At 52.0% G+C, this 20,171-nt stretch overlaps 1 protein-coding gene across 5 annotated transcripts in view; it reads left to right on the top strand.

Moving 5' to 3' along the window:
- The first annotated feature begins 693 nt into the window (after window positions 1-693).
- PITPNM2 (phosphatidylinositol transfer protein membrane associated 2) overlaps window positions 694-20,171 on the top strand; it is a 140,227-nt gene continuing 120,749 nt past the window's right edge. For 2 of the 5 annotated variants that reach the window (XM_058531302.1, XM_058531301.1), the window contains exon 1: window positions 695-947. The gene's annotated coding sequence lies outside the window, so the exon portion shown is untranslated. Of the gene's footprint in view, window positions 948-20,171 lie in introns of all 5 variants that reach the window. The other 3 variants (XM_058531303.1, XM_058531304.1, XM_058531298.1) reach the window with 2 other exon arrangements.

Genomic DNA, 20,171 nt, shown 5'->3' on the forward strand with positions numbered 1-20,171 from the left:
ACGAGAATTTTCATTTTTTGGGCCCAGAGCATATTTGGTGTCTTGAGGAAAGAACTCTTTGATGCCTGTTTCTACAAATCTGGCCTGTAACTGATAGGGGCACCCCGAAGCTAGGTTTGGACTTCAGTTAACTACCTTTGGCTTACCCGCAACATTCCAAACGCCTCACGAAGTCTTACGCAGTTTGTTCCCCCTAGATTTCATTCTACTCCTGAAAAACTTCATTTTTTCACAGCTATTTGAGTGACAATTCCCACGAGTCTACTTGTTCCCTCCCCCGTGCACTTGGGTCCCTGTGGTACGGTAACAAGTCCCCCGGCAGACGAGGCTGACGGTGTGAGAAGAGCCGGGGGGTCCTGCGCCCGGGCCTCCCCGCGGGGGAGCGAGGCCAGGCCTCTGGGCTTCCGGGCTGCGGGCCGGACCGGGGGAGCAGCAGGCCGGCCGGCCGCCAGGGCGGGAGCCCGAACTTCGCCAGGTTTCTTCCGGCGGAGGCGGCCCCTCGCCCGGAGTCGCGCCGCTCCCCGCGCGGCCTGACGGAGGCGCAGGCCGCCGCCGAGTGAGGGAATGCGAGGCGGGCCCGGCGCGCGCGGGCAGCAGCGGCCGCTGGGGCGCGCGGGGCACGGCGGCGCCGCGGCGTAGAGCTGTCAAGCGGGTCCGCGGGCGCGCCCGCCCCGCGCCCCCGGCCGCCGCCTCCCCCGCCCGCGGCCCGCGCTCCAGCGCCCAGAGCGCGGCGGCAGCACGTGCGCCCGCCGCCCGCCGACGGCCGGGGAGCATGCCCGCGGGGGCCCGGCCGCTCGCCCGGGGCCAGCTGGCGGCGGCGGCGGCGCGCGGAGCCGCGGGGCGCAGGCGGCCGGGCCGGGCCCGCGGGGCGGGCGCCTCCCGGGCGGCGTGAGGCGGCGGCGGCCCAGCGCGGCGAAGAGGACGGAGCCGCGGCCGCGCCGAGCGGGGTGAGTGCTGGGCGGCCCGGGCCGGAAGGCGGCGCGGCGGCCCCCTCCCCAGGCCCGCGGCGAGCCCTGGAGCGCCGGGCGCGGGCGGGGACCGGCGGGCGGCGGCGGCTCGGGAGGCCCGGCCGGAGGGCAGGTGGGGACCCGGGCCCGGCTGCCCCGCGCGGGGGGAGGCTGTGGCGCGCGCGGGGACCCCCGTCTCAGGAAATCGCCACGAGTCCGGCCCCCGGGAGTCGCTGGCCCTTCGGATTCGGGCCCCAAATGCTCCTTTCCGAATTTCCGTCGGTTGCGGCCGGGCGTGGAAGACTCCCCTCCCCCAGTGACAAGTGTCGCCGCGGTCGAGGGGCAGGTGTGTGTGTCGTGCTGGGCCTGCCCGGTCCGACCCCGCTCCTGAGGAACGGGCCGGGAAGGGGCGGGAGGAAGGGGTGGGCAAAGCCCTCCGTCCAGCCTGCTGCCGCTTCCCGCCTCCAGCTGGACGCCTCTCCAGCCCTGGCCGTGGCTGCGTGGGTGTCCGGGGCCTAGCATGAGGTGTGGCCCTCAGAGTGAGGTCCAGGACTCAGGAAAAGGTGCTCCAGGTGTCCCCCTTGGCTGGAGGAAAATCTGGCCCATCCGCATCCTGAGTCTCCCTTTCCTGTTGTGATCTGAGGTGCCAGTTCTGCCTCAGGGCCGCGCGGCTCCCTCTTCCACCCGCCCCTCATCCGTTCTTATCAGGGGCAGGGCCGATGGGTGACTTGGGGAGAGGGAAACTTTAGTGTTCCCGTCCCCCATAATGTGCACTAATTCCCCCCAAGAAACCCCAAATGGACATTCTAGGTAAACACAGTGTGCTTGCTATGCAAATATCATTTCAAAGCAAGTCCTCTAGCTCTGTCCCCTTTCAACGGACTTGCTGCACCTATACAGAAATTCTAGATTCCTCGTCCTACACTCCTCTCCCTTCCTCTGAAATATGGGCTGGGGTAGTTCTCCGAACACTCAGGCCTGCCCGTCTCCTCCCCTCCAGAATCAGGATTCTTCAAAGGAGACCTCATTTGAGCATCTGTCTGGGTCCACTACCAGCTCTCTCCCCAGCACCCACCTGGGAGTCACTGGAACTGATAGGATAAACCCCCCCCTTTCTGGGGGGAAGGTAGTAAATGCTCCTCTTTGTCTGAATCTCATCTACCACCCAAGCCCCCAGCTGGACCTGTCGCTGCTCTGAACTCCCACTGCATTTTATCTGTGTCTCTTGTGTGACTGTTATCACCGCCTGCCTGATTTTATAGTTACTTTTGTGCCTGGCTTATCTCCCCTGCTGGATTGTGGGCTCCTGGAGGACAGGAGCGGAGTTGGAGTCATCCCTGGTCCCCTGCCCTCGGCCAGCTCCCTGTGCACAGTCAGCGTCTGGATGGAGTAGAAGCCCCCTCCCCGGCTTGCCTCTGGGACCCTGGCTTATCTGACTCCTGGACTTTCGCTGTTAAATTATTTTTCCTCTGTTAAGAGACTGAATGCTGTGATCGGAAGAGATTCCCAGCCCTCTCCCTTTGCAGAGAGAAACACAAGGAGTTAGGAAGGGCTATTTTTCTTGTAGAGAGTGACTTGCCAAATGACTAGGACAGTACATGCTCTGCTGTGATGGCCGGCCACAGACTCTGGGTTCCCTGGGCGGGGAGTGTGGAATGGCCTCTCTTTGGCCTCCCACAGCTCGCTGTGCAAGGGAGGCAGTAGGGCAGAGAATGGAATGATGGGAGTCAGGGTTCCATGCCTGGCTGCCCCAGAACATCTGTACAAGCTTAACTAAGTCACTTGGTTTCTCTTGGTCTTGGTTGGTGCTTATGAAATCTGAAAGAAAATTCCTCTGCATATAGGAGGCCCTTCAGGGCCCTGTGTCCTCTCCCTTATCAACTCTTCATTATCGAGACCTAGGCTTGTCTTCACTGGCTTTCCCAGGTCATCGATCACCTCCACCTTTGGGCCACCCTAATCCGATTTAGCAGGTGGAATGGCAGTTATCTGTTTACCGGTGCCTCCCCACTGGACTGAGCTCCCTGGGGGTCGGTGCTGAACTGCTTTTCTCTGTACCCCCAGTGCCTGGCACATGGTCGGGTCTCAGGACAATGTTGGATAAATGGGGAGAAGGTCAGTCTAGAGGACCGCTAAGAGCCCTCTCGTCCCAAGGTGACTGCTTGTACATTCTCTCTCACGGGACCCAGCTTTGCCTTCCTCCCTAGCTAGAGGCCTATTTTAAAACCAGGCAGATATTCTCTGAACCATCCCATCCGGTTAAGTCTTTCCAACTTGGTCTCGGGGAACAGCCAGTCATGGAGAATGTGCTGTTGTTTGTAGAGATTAGGAGAGGAAACTTCTGGTGCTTCAAGATCACGGCCTTGCTGTTCTGGAACAAATGCTGAGGGCCTTGTGCTCTTAGTGGAGGGACAGCAGTCTCACTCTTGTGATTTTAGCCATGGGTGGGAGAGGCAGGCGGTCAGTCCAATACCAGGTCAATCCAAAGTGAGCGGTCACATGCTTGCACGCCGCTTCTCAGCCCTGCTCATACGAGACCAATCCCTCTGCAGACAGCCGCCCTGACACCTGCTTAACAGCACCCCTGCCACCAGACACGGATGCAGCTAAGTGGTCTTTGCACAGCTTCTCAACAGGTCGTTCCATCGATGTTTATTAAGTTTTTACTGAGTATCCGGAATGTCATTAAATAGAGCCACGGCAAGTCCTCATGCAGTTTGCTCTAAAACGATAATCTGGGGCATTGGCCCTTCTGCTCAAGGCTTCTTTACCAAGTCTTGTGTGAAAATTTGCTTTCAGGATTTAGGGCCAGGCAAACCTTGCCTCTCCTAGGAGAAACTAAAAGCTTCCCGCTTTGAGAATGAAAAGGAAGGGGGGGAGGAAAACCTGTATTGTTTGTGTACTCTGTGTACACAGTGTGTGCACGGGGTCCCCCACCCACCCTGCAGGTATTACCAAACCAGGTTCATTTTGCCTGCTGCAAGATTACGCCAATCACCGAGTCGAGGAGTTTGCAAAGAGAAAGGGTTTAATCACAAGGCAGCCAAACGAGGAGACAAGAGAACCGATCTCAAATCCACCTCCCTGGAAATGGGGACTCAGGGATATTTATGGGATAAAGGAGCAGGGAGCTCTGAAGTGTGGGAATAGGTGACTGGAGGTAAGGAGAGGTGAGGTAATTGATGATCTGCGCTTGATCAGTAGTCAAGCTTCATGGCTCTTCACAGGACGCGTGCTCATGAAATGGCAGCCATGATCTGAGGGTGGAGTTTTTAGCTCCGTGACATCAGGAGGTCGTCCACACAGGCCTAGTTGATGAGTTGGTGGTCTCAACTGGCCTGAACTGGACAAGGAATCGACTCTCAGTTTTTGAAAAACTTAAGCACCCCACCCATTACTGTGGTGACCCAGTGTCAGAGATGTTATCTATAGGGTGGCTTTAGTAATGCATTATCCAACTACTTTTCCAAACAGACAACTAACTGCGTACAGTTAAAGCCAGCTGGCCCTGCTTTCACAGGTTAGGTGGTGTTCCTCTCCCTTTTTCCCAGACAAAGAAGTTGAGACACAAAGAGGTCAACTGATTGGCCCAAAGGCTCTCTGGGTTTGTACCCAGTTCTGCCTGACTCCCCATCCACCCACACCGTCTTTCCACTGATTATGGTCACCACCCCCCACCCGGCTTTCAGGGTGCTCAGCACACAATGCGATATTCCATCTAGCAACTGTATTGCCTTACTCTTATAGTCAGCCTACTTATTTCTACTTTCCTTTACTATCTCTGTGTGTGTGTGTATGTGTGTGTATGTTTATGGGTAAATCTATCTATATTCTTTAGAAGTCATCACAAAAGGTTTTTGGAAAACAGCGGACAGATACGTGAATTGAATACAATAATAACATTACATCTAAAACTTAGGCCAACTCTGGGTGTGGTTAGGGAGATGAGCACCACTGGTAACACAGGGTGTGTGTGATAAGTGTTGCTTCAACAGCAGGCAGAGTTCAGAGGAGGAGACGCCCTTTCTGGGTAAGGCAGTCAGGGTTGACTTCCTGGAAGAGGTGGGATTTGAAAGAGGCTTTGAAGAATGGGTGGAGTTTTGATAGCCATAGCACCTGTAGAGGTGTGTAGGATTTAAGAGTCTAAAAGCTGTGGTTATCACAAAGGCCCCATCATAACGGGTCTTCTGGTGTGAAAGGAGAGAATTGGTCTGGAGGGTAAAGTGGGGAGCCTGGTGATGCCTTTTCAAATCCTCTCCGGCCTTGATGGAAGGCCTGGGGACACTGGAGCTGGGAAGGCTGCACCCTGTTAAGGATGAGGAGCTGAGGCCTGCAGAAAGGAAGTGACTTGCCGGAGACCCATCCATCAGCCTGGAACCCAGATAACTAGTTACCAGTTCGGCGCTCGCTCTTTATACTGGCAAGGCTGGCGACGGGGAGCAGCCCTGTACATTGGCTGTTTTTTCCTGTAAAATGGGTTCGGGATTACTGACTTCCTCACGCCTGGCCTGGCAACCACCGTGACAAACCCCTGCTAAACCTTTATGGCCAAAGACGTAAAGAGCTCTGTTGCAGAGGAGGGCCGGCATTCGCTTAAATTACTCATGTTAACAACAGCCCTTGCCAGAGGATGGAAAGAAAATTAACAGGCAGGCTTCCAGTAACAGACAAATCAAAACCCCAGGGAATAGCCTTGGGGAAAATCTTCAAGAAAACAGTTTCACACCCTCTCCTTCACAAAGCTTTTCCTTGGTGCCCTCGAAGTGCCATTTCCCTGTTGTGAGAACGGGGTCGGGAGTTGGGGTGCCAGGGAAGGATGAGACTTGTCAAAGTAGCTGCAGGACGTGGGGGACCGTGAGGCTGAGTCCCCTGTCAGCGATGCAGACAGGCGGGGTGTGGACATGTGTGCCTGCAGCTGTAGGAGCGATGGCGCTGAGAGCGGGAGACCTCCAAGGATAACACGTCACACACACAGTCCAGGCTCGTTATTCGAGGTAGTTCTGTTCTATAAAGTGACATGATGCTGATTAGCGAATATTGAACCACTGCTCCTAGGGGACGTACAGGGTTAGGTTCCTGCAAGCCTCTGGTCTCAACATGTTTGTCTACCAATCAGTACATAGCCTTGTTTTATGTGTTTCTGTTTGAAGACACCTTATTTAATATGTATCGTTGATTTATTACCCCTGAACTCAGCCAACAGCACTGTCACTCGTGCCTGAACGAAGCTCACCTAACACACGTGTTTTCTCCATAAGACACATCACAGCCTTCCTGTGCTCAGGAACCGTAGACAGAACTTCAGCCCTCTGAGTGGGGCCATTTCGAACAGCGAAATCACCAACAAAAAGCACGAAAGTGTGAGGCCGTGGTACTAAACAGACCGTAAAAAGGATGCTTGTTTACTGTATGAGCTGAAAGGAGAAGGCAGAGCGTTGCCTTGTTCCGCTTCAGCTGGGAACATGCGCATTGGGTGACTCAAATTTTTTGCCGCTCTGCACATGTCTACAAATGACCGAGAAAGAGCCCTGAGCATTGATTTTGGGGTTACAAATAAATTTTAGCCAGTAGGTGAATTCATGAATATGGAATCTATGGGTGATGAAGATTGACTGTATATACAAAGTACTTCCACAGCTGCTGTGTTTCAGTCGAGAGCCACAGCATTCCTGAGGGATAAGGAGGGACAGTTGCCTGCATTTTACAGAAAAGAGAGGTGTAATAACTCGTTCGAGCTTGCACAGGTAGCTGGGGCAGAGCCAAGACTTGTACCCGCCCCTGGTTGACCCCAGGTGCAGCTCTTCCTCCTCAGCTCTCACTGTCCTCACGGTCAGATCCTTTCCTCCTCCTGGCTCCCCCAGTGCGGGGAGCCCATCTGCCATCTTTGTCATTGTGTCTGCCGCCACTGTATCTCCAGCGTCTAGAATGCGGCACCTCCTTGATGCTCAGTAAGTACTGGGTGAATGAAGGCTGGGGCTGCAGATTCTGTGTTTGCTCCGTCTTTGGTGCCAGGGAAAGGAGAAATATGCAGGTACAGGTTTCCCTCCCTCGGCTCTGCCATAACCCTCTCCCAGAAGGGCACCCATCTCGCCTTTCCACAAGCCTGTGGGCAGGAGGTGCCAGTGTTGTCGCATGTGGGGGGACGTCGGCAATCCCATACCTGCCTCCCTAACAGAACTGGTCTTTGCTGAGAGGAGCTGAGGGCAGTCCTTTGCCCAAAGGAATGATCCTCTTAAGGAGGCATTTCAGGCCACGCGGGGCTTCCTGGGTCCTCCACTCCTGGCCTTCTTATTCCTGGGAACCTTTCCAAAAACGTTTCGCCCTGTGTGCCCCGTGAGGAGCTGAAACGTAGGTAATACAGATGATTGGTCTTTCTTCTCTCTGAGCTTCTCTTTCCCTTTGCAGAGGTGGTTCCCGGTGAAGGACGGGATTTTCTCTTTTGGCAGCTGGGAGGCCTTTCCCCCAGGTCTCCGTGGGGTCTGGCTGACTCATCGGCTGTGCTGTGTGCAGGGCGAGCTCTTTCCCACTGCTGCCCTGTGTGACTGAGTCAGGCCCTGCAGCCTCCTGGTCTCACCTGGCCGTGCTCCATGATAAATCTGGCCTCAGGGAGGGCCCAGCAGGCGCCAGTGTCCTGTGTGAGGCCAGGGGGAGGAAGGGCCAGCTTATTGGGTGCTGCCAGCTGTCCCCCTGCTGTCTCTTTACAGCCCCTTGAAAAGCCATCTTGAAGGGAGGGGCAAAGGGACGGGGGTGTGTCGGGGTAGAAATAGTTGACCGTTCTCATTTTCAACAGGGAACGGCTTCCATCGGCGCAGAGTTGACCAGGAGGCAGGGCTTCCCCGCAAGTCTGGAGGCCCCGGTGAGGCCAGGTTAGCACTGGCATGTCCATTCCCCTCCTCTGTCCTGCCAGAGGGCCCATTAATTGCTTTTCTTGGCACTTTGTAAGAACTGACATTTCACTTTTTTTTTTAATAAGAGGAGGAAAAACCAAACATTTTATGCAATTAGAATGTTTCCCTCTTGGGTAATCACAATGGAAAAAAGCATTTAAGTCCTTTGAAAACCACGCATCAGTGAGGCTTACTGAGCAGGGGAACATTCGGTCAGCAGGGACAGCCAGACATGGGGCCCATTCAGCAGGCTCTCGTGTCAGGAAACAATGATTTCACATTTATTTTGGGTCTGCTTGTTGCAGCATATTTCAATTAGTTTCTCAGTGTTGTGCATCTGACAGGCCACACGTTTATTGTGGCTAAACCATCTGGGAGGTAGGAGGCCTGCAGCCTTTCCCACGGTGGTAGTCGGTAACTACCAGTTTAAAGGAAATTTCTTTCGTGTGTTTAAGAACCCAGCACTAAAACACCATTAATAACAAAAGCCTCGAGAGTTCTGAAAGCCTGCTTTCAGATTGTTTAGCCATCAATCGGACACGCATAACCCAAGACCTCATTTTTCCCCCATGTGTATGACATTTTCCAATGCAGTGAAGCCAGGTTCTGAAGTGGCTTCTTTAATTGGTCCAGAGCACAATTTGTATTAACCCAGCTCGGAAAGGAGCTCATTAGTTTATACTTGGGTGCAGCGCAGCCTCTGCGTTTGCTGCTGGGAGCAGCAAGGGAGGCGGTTAACAGATCCCTGCATTAGTATGCAGCTGAGCTCCCGTCCTGTACTGTGATGGAGAAGGCTAGTTTTATTTCAGCTCCCAGCCCCCGGTGACTCACCGGAGCTTCATGAGTTCACGGTAATGACTGCTGACCAGCGCTATCCATCCTGCACTCCTTGGGTACCAAGGTTTTATAGCACCCGATTACACCCATTTTTCTTTTACCTCTGTTATTTCCCTCTGGCTAAAAGTCCTCTTTCCTGAGGAATGTTCTGTCTGACTTTCCACCAGGGGGGAAAAGGGAATTCAGAATCTTACAAATATGTGAGCCAGAAGGAGCATTGGAAAAAACCACGTCCAGTGGTTTGGTTTGACCTTTCCACGAAGAGGAGTGGCTTTCCATTTCCCTGAAGCCTTCTGATCCCACGGCTGGGTGTGGAGCGAGACTGAGACTCAAGGACAGGGTAGTGAACTGGAGGCTGGCTCATAGAATCTGGGGCGTCCCGTTCACTCAAATTTGTCTTGGTGGTCTGGTAGCTGCAGGACTGGTATTTGGAGGGTTTAGGCTAATAATAGCAACCATCCCATACCCAACCAGGTGACCCTTGATTATGGACTTTTCCGGGGACCGAGATTCCTGCTCAAGGAGAAGGCAGCTCTTCCCTCTCCTCCACAGGCGTCCTTAGTCTAGCCCAGCTGCTCCACAGGCTGAGGGACCTTGGCTTATTTGTCTTTGGGTCTCCGGTGCCCAGCACAGTGGCCTCCTGGTGATTCAGGGTCTGATGACTGTTTCGGGGGAGGCAACGGCTACAGGTCCAGAGACGAAGGGGCTTCTCTCATTAACACATCTTTTGTAAAATACCCCCCAGGACACAAAGTGCTTTTGCCCTTGTGCTTCATGTGATGGACATAAATCTGCTGGTGAGGAAACTGGGGCTGGAGAGGTTGTGATTAGGCCCCCAGGGCTTTCATGTGTCATGGTTCACACTTGGGGACACTACAGCTCAGAGACAGAATGATTTGGGCCAACCACCCAGGAAAGTAACTGCTGGCTGGGACTCGTAACCTAACCCAGGTCCTTGATTCCTCACGTTCGTGTTCAGTCACGTCTGTGACATGACCCGTGCTGCGTTGTCATGTTGTTTTTTAAATCCATTAGTATTTCCTGGTCCTGTTCAGTCTGAATAGTGCACAGTACTTTTCAGTTTGGATTTGTGTGGGTTTCTGTTTCTTTTCTTTTTTTTCAGGAAGGAAAACAGAATTCCTCTCCTGTTAGTTCTGTAGCTTTTGCTTTTCAAAGAGGCCAAAGGGCTCCATGGACTTAGAGCAGACTCCCTAAGACAGGGTTGCGTGCTCTGGATTATGGTGTTGACATGGTTTTGAGATCCTGTTGTCAAGTCCTCCAGCCTCACACCTGGAGGCTCGCGATCAAGACCGGGCATGGGGCTGGGGCTGCTGGGTGTGCGTCTCTGAGTCTTAGAGGGTGAGGTCCTTGGGAGGTGGTGCCTTTTCCTTCCCTCAGGTGAGAACAGGCCTTTCAGACAGGCTGCCTTACGGCTGGTCAAGCAGATACCCCGATATGGGTGTGGGGCAGGTGATTTTCTAATAAGAGCACAGTTCAGGGTGAGCCGGCTTGTCCGCCCGGGTTCTTACCTCAGGCTGGTCGGCTTGGTCTGTGTCTTTCCTCTCTCCCTGCCCCACTTCTGCCATTTCCTCCTCTCCAGCTCATTAGAGAAAGAGCAGGGACCCCGTGGCCTTGTTGGGAGCTCAGCAGGAAGCCAGGTAGAGGAGGAGGAGGAGGAGGCTAACGCACTTTGTCTCTCACCAGCTCCACACTTGCCTCTTCTGATCTGAGAAAGCTGAAGGGCCTATGGCCGCTGGGCTGAGAGGTGACGCAGGTCAAGGTCCCTTCACAAGAGTTTTAGGGTCTGCTTTTCTCAGGAGGCCTACAGGGATGTGTCCAGAACGGCTGATTTGGCTCCTTGCTCCAGACGGGGACACGTCCCTGGAGCTCGTCACGCTCTATCAACTACACCATGGACCGTTGTCATCTTGGTGTGGCTCCTGGGGTCTGGGTGTCCCAGCCGGCCTGGGGGACCCTCGAGGAGTGCCTCGCCTGGTTCTGAACTTGGAAGAGAGGTTTAATGAAATCTCCGAATGAAAGGGGCTTGGGGAAGGTGTTCTGGCCCACTTGCCCTCTCAGGTGGCTGGTTGCCAGTGTTTTCCTGTTTTCACTAGAATCCTAACCAGTGCTTGGAATAACCCAGAAGAATTCCACGCCCCTGGCTATGCTCAGGCCTCGGTCGTGGAGGGAACATGGAGGTTCCAGCGTGTGCAGTGCTTGCCCGCTGGATGCCCAGCAGAAAAAGAGGGCATTGAGTCAGGCTTTGGATGCAGGAGAAGAGAGGGCCAGAGAATGTGAGATTTTCTTTTCTTTCCTTTCGTTTTTTTTAATTGAAGTGAAATTCACATAACATAAAATTAACCATTTTTAAAGTGTATGATTCCGTGTCATTTAGTACATTCACAATGTTGTACAACCATCACCTCTATCTAGTTCCAGAACGTTCTCATCATCCCAAAAGGAAACCCCACAGCCATTAACAGTCACTCCCATTCTCCTGACTCCCAGCCTTTGGCAACCACCATTCTACTTTCTGTCTCTATAGATTTACCTATTCTGGATATTTCATATAAATGGAATTGTACAACGTGTGACCTTTTGTGTCTGTCTCCTTTCACATAATATAATGCTTTTGAGGTTTATCCATGTTGTAGCATGTATCAGTACTTCGTTCCTTTTTGTGTGTGTGGTAAAATACACATAACATAAAATTTACCATTTTTAGCTGTAGCATTCAGTACATTCACATACAGTGGCATTAAGTACATTCACATTGTTGTGCAGCCATCATCACCATCCATCTCCAGACCCTTTTCATAACCCCAGATAGAAACTCTCTCCCTGGTAAACAACTCCCCATTTCCCCTCCCCCAGCCCCTGGCACCCACCGTTCTACTTTCTATCTCTGTGAATATGACTCCTTTCGGGACCTCATATAAGTGGAGTTGTACAGTATTTGTCCCTCTGTGACTGGCTTGTTGCACTTACCATAATGTCCTCCAGCTTCACCCATGTTGTAGCCTGTGTCAGGATTTCCTTCCTTTTTGTGCTGAATAATATTCCATCGTACATACACAGCACATGTTTATCCACTCATCCGTTGATGGACGTTTGGGCTGTTTCCGGGCCAGTGCGATTTTGCCTTTGCCTTGCCTCGGGATGGGGAACAATGGAAGACAACTGGACTAGGAGGACCTCGGGTTGAGTTGTACCATGCCGAGGTGAGCGGCCTTTGACGATGGCGCCATTCTATGCCTTGGTTTCTGTGTCCATCCAGTGAGGGTAGGGATGCTCCCTCCCAGGAATGCTGTGTGGATGCAGCGAGGGACTGGATGGGAGGGTGGTTTTGTGACCTGGCCATTGCCCTGCACACGTGGGCCGCTATCCCCTTGGTCAGGGACAGTCCAGGTCTTTATCAGCCATAGGTATGACGGTTGGTGGTGCCTGGCCTTCCACCCGCCTGGGGCTCATCACCTGTGACTTCTACTTGCCGGAAGGTTCCCTCCCTCACAGAAGTTCCAGAGCCAGCTCCAGGAGAAGGTAGTGGGCATGTGTCCTGTCCTGCCTCTCGGAGGCTGGAGACACAGGGCCTCCTGAAGCACTGTCCCCTGGGGCCCTCGCTGGGTGCTTCAGGAAATCGAAGCGAGGAGGATGACATCGGCAGCCTCCTGGGTGGCTGAGTCAGAGCAGAAACTCAGGGTGGAATTCACTAAGTCACACTTGCCTTCATTAGGCTAATTAACTTTCAATGTGAATTAGCCCCGTGAGTTGACTTAGGAAATCCATTATCAGGCCAGGGCCGGTGTCGTGTGCAGTAGTGCCTAGGAAGCTGTGCCGTACATTTCCATATCCACCAATTAAGGGTGCTTAATTATTAACTTAGGGCTGGGTGACTAATGAGGAGCTGCGTTCATCATGCTTTATTTGAAAATTTTAAGGCCGTTTAAAATTAGCAGTAATATAGTTAATAATCGTACTAGGAATTGTAAATTGTGATCCATGTTGTAGATTACTCGGAAGTTAAGCCGAGGCTGAGGGTTGATTTCTGGAAGGTCACGTGTGAGGGTGAGGGGGTTCAGTGTGTGTAAAGTGCTGGCTAGTGTGGGGAATTTCCAGCTGACATACAGCTGGTACTGCAAAAGGCTGCTTCCCCTTGGAGTGTCCATTCACTGGTTAGGTTCTCAGGCTAGCTCACCAACAAAAACACAGCCCACTAGGCACCTGAATGAATGAGTTCTTGGGGCACTTACTCTGTGCTAGGTCCTCAACAGCTCTCTGCAGTTTACCCCATTGTACAGATGAGAAAACTGAGACCCAGAGGGGAAAAGCAACTTCCCCAAGGTCACATGGCTGATGGATTCAAATCCAGACAGTCTGGTCTGAAGCTCTAGGTTAAATGCTGCTTCAGACAGCTTACCATACAGTGGGCCCATTTTGGAGTTCAGTAGGCTTTTGAGAGCCCACCTGGGAGTCTATGCACTATGTAGAACTTTTGTTTTTTTAAGTGGGAAAACTTATCCCATGGTGCACCTGGAGAAGAAGGAACACTTCTTATTTTCAAGACTTAAGAGGAGCCTCCCGAGGCCTGCCGTGAAGGGAGCGTGTGTGTGTGTGTGTGTGTGTGTGCAGGAACATTGGTGCCCACAGGGCAGATGCCTTTGCTTGCTGGCACTTACCCACGTGTGTGTGTGTGTGTGTGTGCAGGAACGTTGGTGCCCACAGGGCAGGTGCCTTTGCTTGCTGGCACTTAACCACATGGAGCCCATTTGTCCAGGACCCTGAGGGTGACAACCTTCACAAACTCTTCCTGGAGAGCGCGGATGATGGTTGATTATGTGTCCCTTGTGTGTTGTCACCTGTTCTCATGACTCGCCAGGGCCTTTCTTTGCTGTTCAGGTGTTGGTCACCGAGCATCTCTGAGCTTCGCTGAGCCCCATGCAGCTGGAGCTGAACAGACAGGGGTTTCAGGAGGTAGAGGTTTTATTTTTAGCCCCACAGCCTCTGTGATTCTGTCACTGTAGAGATACCGGGCTGGTAGCCCACGGGGCTCCATGCTTTTCCAGCAGGTGAAGAAATGGGGTCCTGCTTCTTTCCTAGGGTGTGGTTCCCCGGGCAGCCTGGGCTTCTCGATGGAGACCTCAGTCAGGAGAGAGAGAGAGAGAGAGAGAGAGAGACAGAGAGACAGAGAGACAGAGAGACAGAGAGAGAGAGAGATGCTGCTGCTGCTCCTGATGAAGAACTAGCTCTGGGGGTTGGCCCTGTGTGGAGACTGGTGTCCTCAGCCATCCTGTGCTTTGGCTGACCTGTAATAGGAGTCCAGGGGCCCCATTTAGGCTGTGCTGTGTGACCTTGGGCAGAGTTGCTTCACCTCCCTGTGCCTTCATTTCCTCACCCGACAAGTTGGGATGATAATTCCTGCCCTACCTGCTTTTGGGCAGACTCTGAGTCTACAGTGAGGTTTGAGTGCTCTGTGTGTGCACGCGCACATGTGCCTGTGTGTCCAGTAATTATCCTAATGCCGAGATTGCCCTCAGCAGATCATCTATAACTTTTTCCCACCCCTGCTTTGTCTTTCTACTTCCTCCTGTATTTTGGCTTCTCCATTCAAAGACAGAGAAAGAGGAGGTTGGAGGGAAAAGTGTTCCAGTCCTTTCCATACATTATCATAAAAGATGAATCAAGAGAGGTTGAAACTGTCCCCCCTTTCCACCACCTGTGTCATCCCGTAGAGTTTATGGAAAGCCTCTCTCTTCCATTCCTGTTGTCAGTTCACAGGCCTGCCTCCAGCAGGAAGTGACACTGGGTTCATTAGCTCCATTCTTACAGTGGACATCACTGAGGCCGAGTGGTTGAAGTATCTGTCCAGGGTTGCACAGCCATAAGCTCCAGAACTGGAACTAGAAGTGAATTCTCTTGACCCTACAACCAGCGTTCTTTCTGTGGCTCTGTACAGAAGGTAGCGTCAAGTGCGCAGACACCACGGATTTGCCCTGCGGCCTGACCCGGGGCTCCCATGGCAGTTGCCTGTTCCCTCTCTTTAAAATCTCAGGCTTGGCTATTATTCAAAAGAACGGAAGATCATAAGTGTTGATGAGGACGTGGAGAAGCGGGAACCCCCGTGCACTGCTGGTAGGAAGGTCAAGTGGTGCAGCTGCCGTGGGAAACAGTCTGGTGGTTCCTCAAATAGTTAAACACAGTTACCAGCTGATGAATGGGTAGACAGACTGTGGTCTACCCAGACGGTGGAATATTACCAGCAATGGCACTCCTAGGTTGTTATACTCAAGAGCACTGAAAGCAGGGACTCAAACAGTTATTCGTACACGTGTGTTCACAGCAGCATTATTCACGATAGCTGACAGGTACAACCAACCCAAGTGTCCATGAACTGATGAATGGATAAACGGAACGTGGTACAGTCAGGCATCGCTTAACGATGGGGATACGTTCTGAAAAACGCGTTGTTAGGTGATTTCGTCGTTGTGCGAACATCATAGAATGTACTGAAGGGGAACAAAATTTGCCACCCCAAAATGTGTCTCTTTAACATGAGGATTATTTTAGGCTGATTATTTTTATTTATTTTTATTTTTTGTGAGGAAGATTAGCCCTGAGCTAACATCTGTTGCCAATCCTCCTCTTTTTGCTGAGGAAGATTGGCCTGGGCTAACATCCGTGCCCATCTTCCTCCACTTTATATGTGGGACGCCTGCCACAGCATGGCTTGATAAGTGGTGTGTAAGTCCATCACTAGGATCTGAACCTGTGAACCTGGGCTACCAAAGTGGAGCACGTGAACTTAACCACTATGCCACTGGGCTGGCCCTGTAGGCTGATTATTTTTAAGAAACAAAAGACTCAGAAAGTTTTTCTTGTTATCTTCCCCTTAACTGCCTAAAAGAATTCAGATGAAAAATCCTGTCTCAGGAAGCGAGCTATCACCTTAGCGTCATATGAACCAGGTGGTGGAACCTAGAAAAGCCTATTTGTTGGGCTCCCCTCTGTGTTCTTCTGTTTCTGTGTTGCCAAACAAATACTTGTTTTCCAAATGTTTGCTCCTTTTCTTCGCCTACATGTGAATTGCCTTCCTTCCCTGTGAAGCCCCTGACTCTGCCCACCCCAACATCTTCTTTTGTCTTTAGCTGAGGATGGTATTTACAGTGAGGGCTTTGGCCATTTTGATGAGTTACTCAGTTTTCCTGGGTTTCTCCCATGTATACATGTTATTAAACTTTTGTTTGTTTTTTTCCTGTTAAGCTGTCTCATGTCAATTTAGTTGTTAGACCACCAGAAGAACCTAGAGGGTAGAGGAAAATTTCTTCCTCCCCTACAGTACTTACACAAAGCTAGGTGATATAGCCTACTACTGTGCTAGGCTCTATGGCATAGTCTTGTTGAGACCACTGTGATATATGTGCTCTGTTGTTGACGACGTCGTTATGTGGCACATGACTGTATATCCATGCAATGGAGTATTATCTAGCCATAAACAGGAGGGACATTCTGACATGTGCTACAGCCTGGTTGAACCTCAAGAGCGTTGTGATGAGTGAAAGAAATCAGACATAAAAGGGCAGTATTGTATGATTGTACTCCTGTGAGGTGCCTAAAATAGGCAAATTCATAGAGACAGGAAGTAGAATGGTGGTGACCAGGGGCGGAGGGGGGAGGGACAGGGAGTTGGTATTTGGTGAGTACAGAGCTTCTCATTGGGATGATGAAAACGTTCTGGAAATAGTAGTGGTGGTTGCACAACCTTGGGAATATCCTTAATGCCACTAAATTGTACACTTAAAAATGATTAAAATGGTACCGAGAAACCCCTCAGGCTTATCTTGGAACCTCAAGTGGGTCTTGGGCCAGTTGGTCCATGCTTCTGTGTCTGTGGAGCACCCAGGATCCCCAGGCACTGGGAGAGGCGCCCTGCTCAGCCGTGAGCCTGCACTCCGGTCCCCTGCTCCTCAGAAGGGCATTCCTGGCGGTTAGTGGCCATGCCTGGTCGCTGCGTGTGAACGACATCTGTCTCCATGGGACGCCTGTGCACCTGACGTCAGCCACGTCCTTTTATGGCTCTCGCCTGCTCTCAGTGAGTGGAAAGATAAATACCTTTTCAAAGAGCAGATGCCAACTACCCGGGGTCCCTGGTGTCCACAGCTGCGAAGCGAGTGGGAGATAGCTCTGCCAAGGGGCAGGTGCTGCAGCCCCAGGTGTGCAAAAGAGCCGACCACACTGCCTGGTGGACAGCCTTGGCTTGGAGCAGGCTCTGCCACACACCTGCCGTGGGAACTGAGTAGTCACGCTCTCTCTGTCTCTCTCTCTCTCTCTCTCTCTCTCTCAGAGCTTCTGTTTGCTCACCTGCCTTTTGGCTGGTCTGGGATTTAAAGGAGAATGTGTGTGAAAGTGCCCAGTGCCTCACGGAGCTTAGTAAGCGCTTGGATTCATCCTTGTGTCTGCCCCGCAGGAGGTGTTGGGGTCTTTGGTCCCTTCCAGTGAGAGGTCCCAGGCAATGCAGTGCTCTGGAAGTGCAGTGGAAGATCTGGGTGGCTGGCAAGGTGAGGCCTATTGATTGGGGCTGGGGGGAAGGGGTGATGTGATTTGAGGGATTCCAGACCGAATGTGCCTCACAGAGCCTCCTGCTCCGTGGGGCAAGCCCCGGGCCTTCTTCTCTAACTTTTCTTAGTACCAGTCTCCTGGGGCTGCGTAACAAAGGACTACACACTGGGGGGCTTAAAACACCAGAAATTCTTCTCTCACAGTTCAGGAGGCAGGAAGTCCTCATTTAGGGTGTGCGCAGGGCTGATTCCTCCTGGTGATGCTGGGAGAATCTGTTCCATCCTTCTCTCCTGGCGTCTGGTGTGGCCGGCAATCTTGGCATTCCTAGGCTTGCAGACACGTCACTCCCATCTCTGCCTCCGTCTTCACATGATTGTCTTCCCTCTGTGTCTGTCTGGGTCTCTTCTCCTCTTCTTGGAAGGACACCAGTCTTATTGGATTTAGGGCCCGCCCTCACCTTAACTAACTACATCTGCAAAGATCCTATTTCCAAATAAGGTCACATTTTGAGGTTCCCAGAAGGACATGAATTTTGGGGGCACACCCTTCAACCCACTATGGTCTCCATACTTGTTGAATGAATGAGTGAGTGAATGAATGACTGTGAAAAGCCATCCTTATCCGTCTGTCTGCTCAGGTGTGTTGATGCAGGAGACCTGGGTATGCCGCAGGGGCGGCTCCAGGATCTTCCCCTCTTCCGGGCTAGGCCCCTCTGACTGCTGGCGTCTAACCCTGAGCCCAGCACTCTGGCTGCCTCCTGCCTCTGCGGAGTTTGGAGGTAGAAACAGTAACATTTATTACAGGGAAAGTCATGGCACACGGGGTGTTCTCCACTTCCTTTCTGCCCAAGATCTCAAAGCTCTCTTTGTCTCTCTCCCCTTCTCCTTGGAGCCAAGAAGACAGGAGGGATGGCTCAGTGACCTTGGGCAAATCAGCTCCCCTCTTTGAACCTCAGCCTCCGTTTGCAAATGAAGGAGGTTGAACTGGGTGCCTCCGAAGGTTTCGTTTGGTCTATGATTATTTCTGTTTTACTGCTGAGAAAATTATGGGCCGGAAAGTGTGCCCTTGGGCCCCATGCGAGGCAGAACTTAAATCCAGATGCCCTTGTTCCCAGCCTGTCCCTCAATCCTGTCTGCCACCTCCTGCAGGAAGCCCTCTGTGATTAACCTGATGCAGCTGTGTGTGTGTGTGTGTGTGTGTGTGTGTGTGTGTGAGTTGTTTTCTCCATGTTCCTTCCCTCTTCATTTCCGAAGAGGTGGGTGTGTCTCTCTTGGTGCTTCTCCGGTATAGCACCCAGTGTAGGGCTCATTACACTAGATTGTGGACCAGCCTCAAAAACATAAGCAGATGATTAAGTACTAGGAGCTCTACTAAAAGTAAAAAAGAGGAGGAGAAAAAGCTTAGATGCTTTCAATAGATGCCAGAAAAGCATTTGATAAAGTTCAACATCTATTACTCAAAAACACAGAGATTGAGGGATAGGTGCAGATTTCAATGTGATAAAGAACATCTCCAATCAGTAGCAACTTCATCCTTAACGGGAAACACTCTAGAAGCATGTTCCAGAGGATGTTTGAGGAGCACAGAGTGCTATTGGGGATGTGTCATAAAGGGATCATGCAGCCAAACAGCACCTCGAAGACATTCCTCTAGGAGGCATTCCCCTTAATGTCAGTTGTAAGACAAGCATTCCCTCTTCATCACTGTTAATCATCACTCTAAACTGAAGCCGGTGCAGTAGGCTAGGAAAGAAGTGGAACAGGACTCTTAGAAAGGAGGTTGCAAAATTAATGTTTTGAAATGGATGCAGTGTTTGTCTTGGGTTTGCAAAGGAGACACGCTGAGAAATAATTAGAAGTAGTAAGACGCTTGGTGGCCAAGTCCTACAATAAATCCAGAACTGCCATCGCTTTCCTGTGCGTCAGGGGTCACCAGTGGTAAATGTAGTGGGAAGGGGCACCTCCGGCACCTGTTTGCTTGGGTGTCAACAAACCAGGGGCCTTATTTTCTGGTTAGAAATAAGAGTCACACCCAGGCAGTCTCAGGCAGCTACCAACGTCTCCTTTGCCTCCCTGGAGCCCAGAATCCCGGGAAATGTAGGGATAAGTGTGTAAGGTGCAGAGCGTTCTGGATCTCTCCTGGGGTCAGTTCAAGGCTGTTTCTTGAGGTTAAGTGTCCCACTTAGTGTTCCAGTTAAGGAGGTGTGACCTGGAGCCAGGAGACCTGGGTCCTGAGTGTGGTGGTACCACTTTCTGGATGTGGGGTTTAGCATGAGTTACTTAACCTCCCTGAACCGGAATGTCCTCATCTGTCAAAGAAGAATTACAGTGCCATCCTCGCAGCATCCTTCTGAGGAATCTCTGAGAAGGTTTTGAATACATTTGTGCACCAGTAAGCTATTGTTCCAGAGGCTGGAAGTCCGTTATTTTAAGCTCAGCACCAGTCCTGGATGGTGGATGCAACTGGAGGGGAGATGGCCCTCAGCACATTCTCCGAGACAGGCTCTCAGAACCGCCCACCAGCCTTGTCACGGGTCCCTGCTCTGGCATCCCCAAGGCCGCCGTCTTGAGTGGGAACGAGATGCTGGTGAGAAGAGTCTGGATGTTAGAAGTAAATCGTGAAGTCCTGCTGGAAACCAGAGCATGCAAGGTGCGGCCACGTCATCGTCATTCATACGAGGACATCTCATTAGCCAGCTTTACCGGGACTGGGGGGTTCTTCACATTTCCCCAATAATGATCTTAATCTTTCTCGAAGGCACTTCTTGCCTCTCTTTCAATAACAGTGAGTGCTAGATATAATTCACTCTTTTAGGGATCGCTGAGTCATTCAGCTGACCGGGGCTACCAAGATGAAGTTCCGATGTCATGAACCGGGCTGTCCCTGGAGGCCTTGAAGGGGTGGATAAGGGTGTGTCTGCCAGTCCTTCAGGCTGAACCCATGGGCT

The sequence above is a fragment of the Diceros bicornis genome, chromosome 35, assembly GCF_020826845.1.
Source record: "Diceros bicornis minor isolate mBicDic1 chromosome 35, mDicBic1.mat.cur, whole genome shotgun sequence".
NCBI classification, from domain to species: Eukaryota; Metazoa; Chordata; class Mammalia; order Perissodactyla; family Rhinocerotidae; genus Diceros; species Diceros bicornis.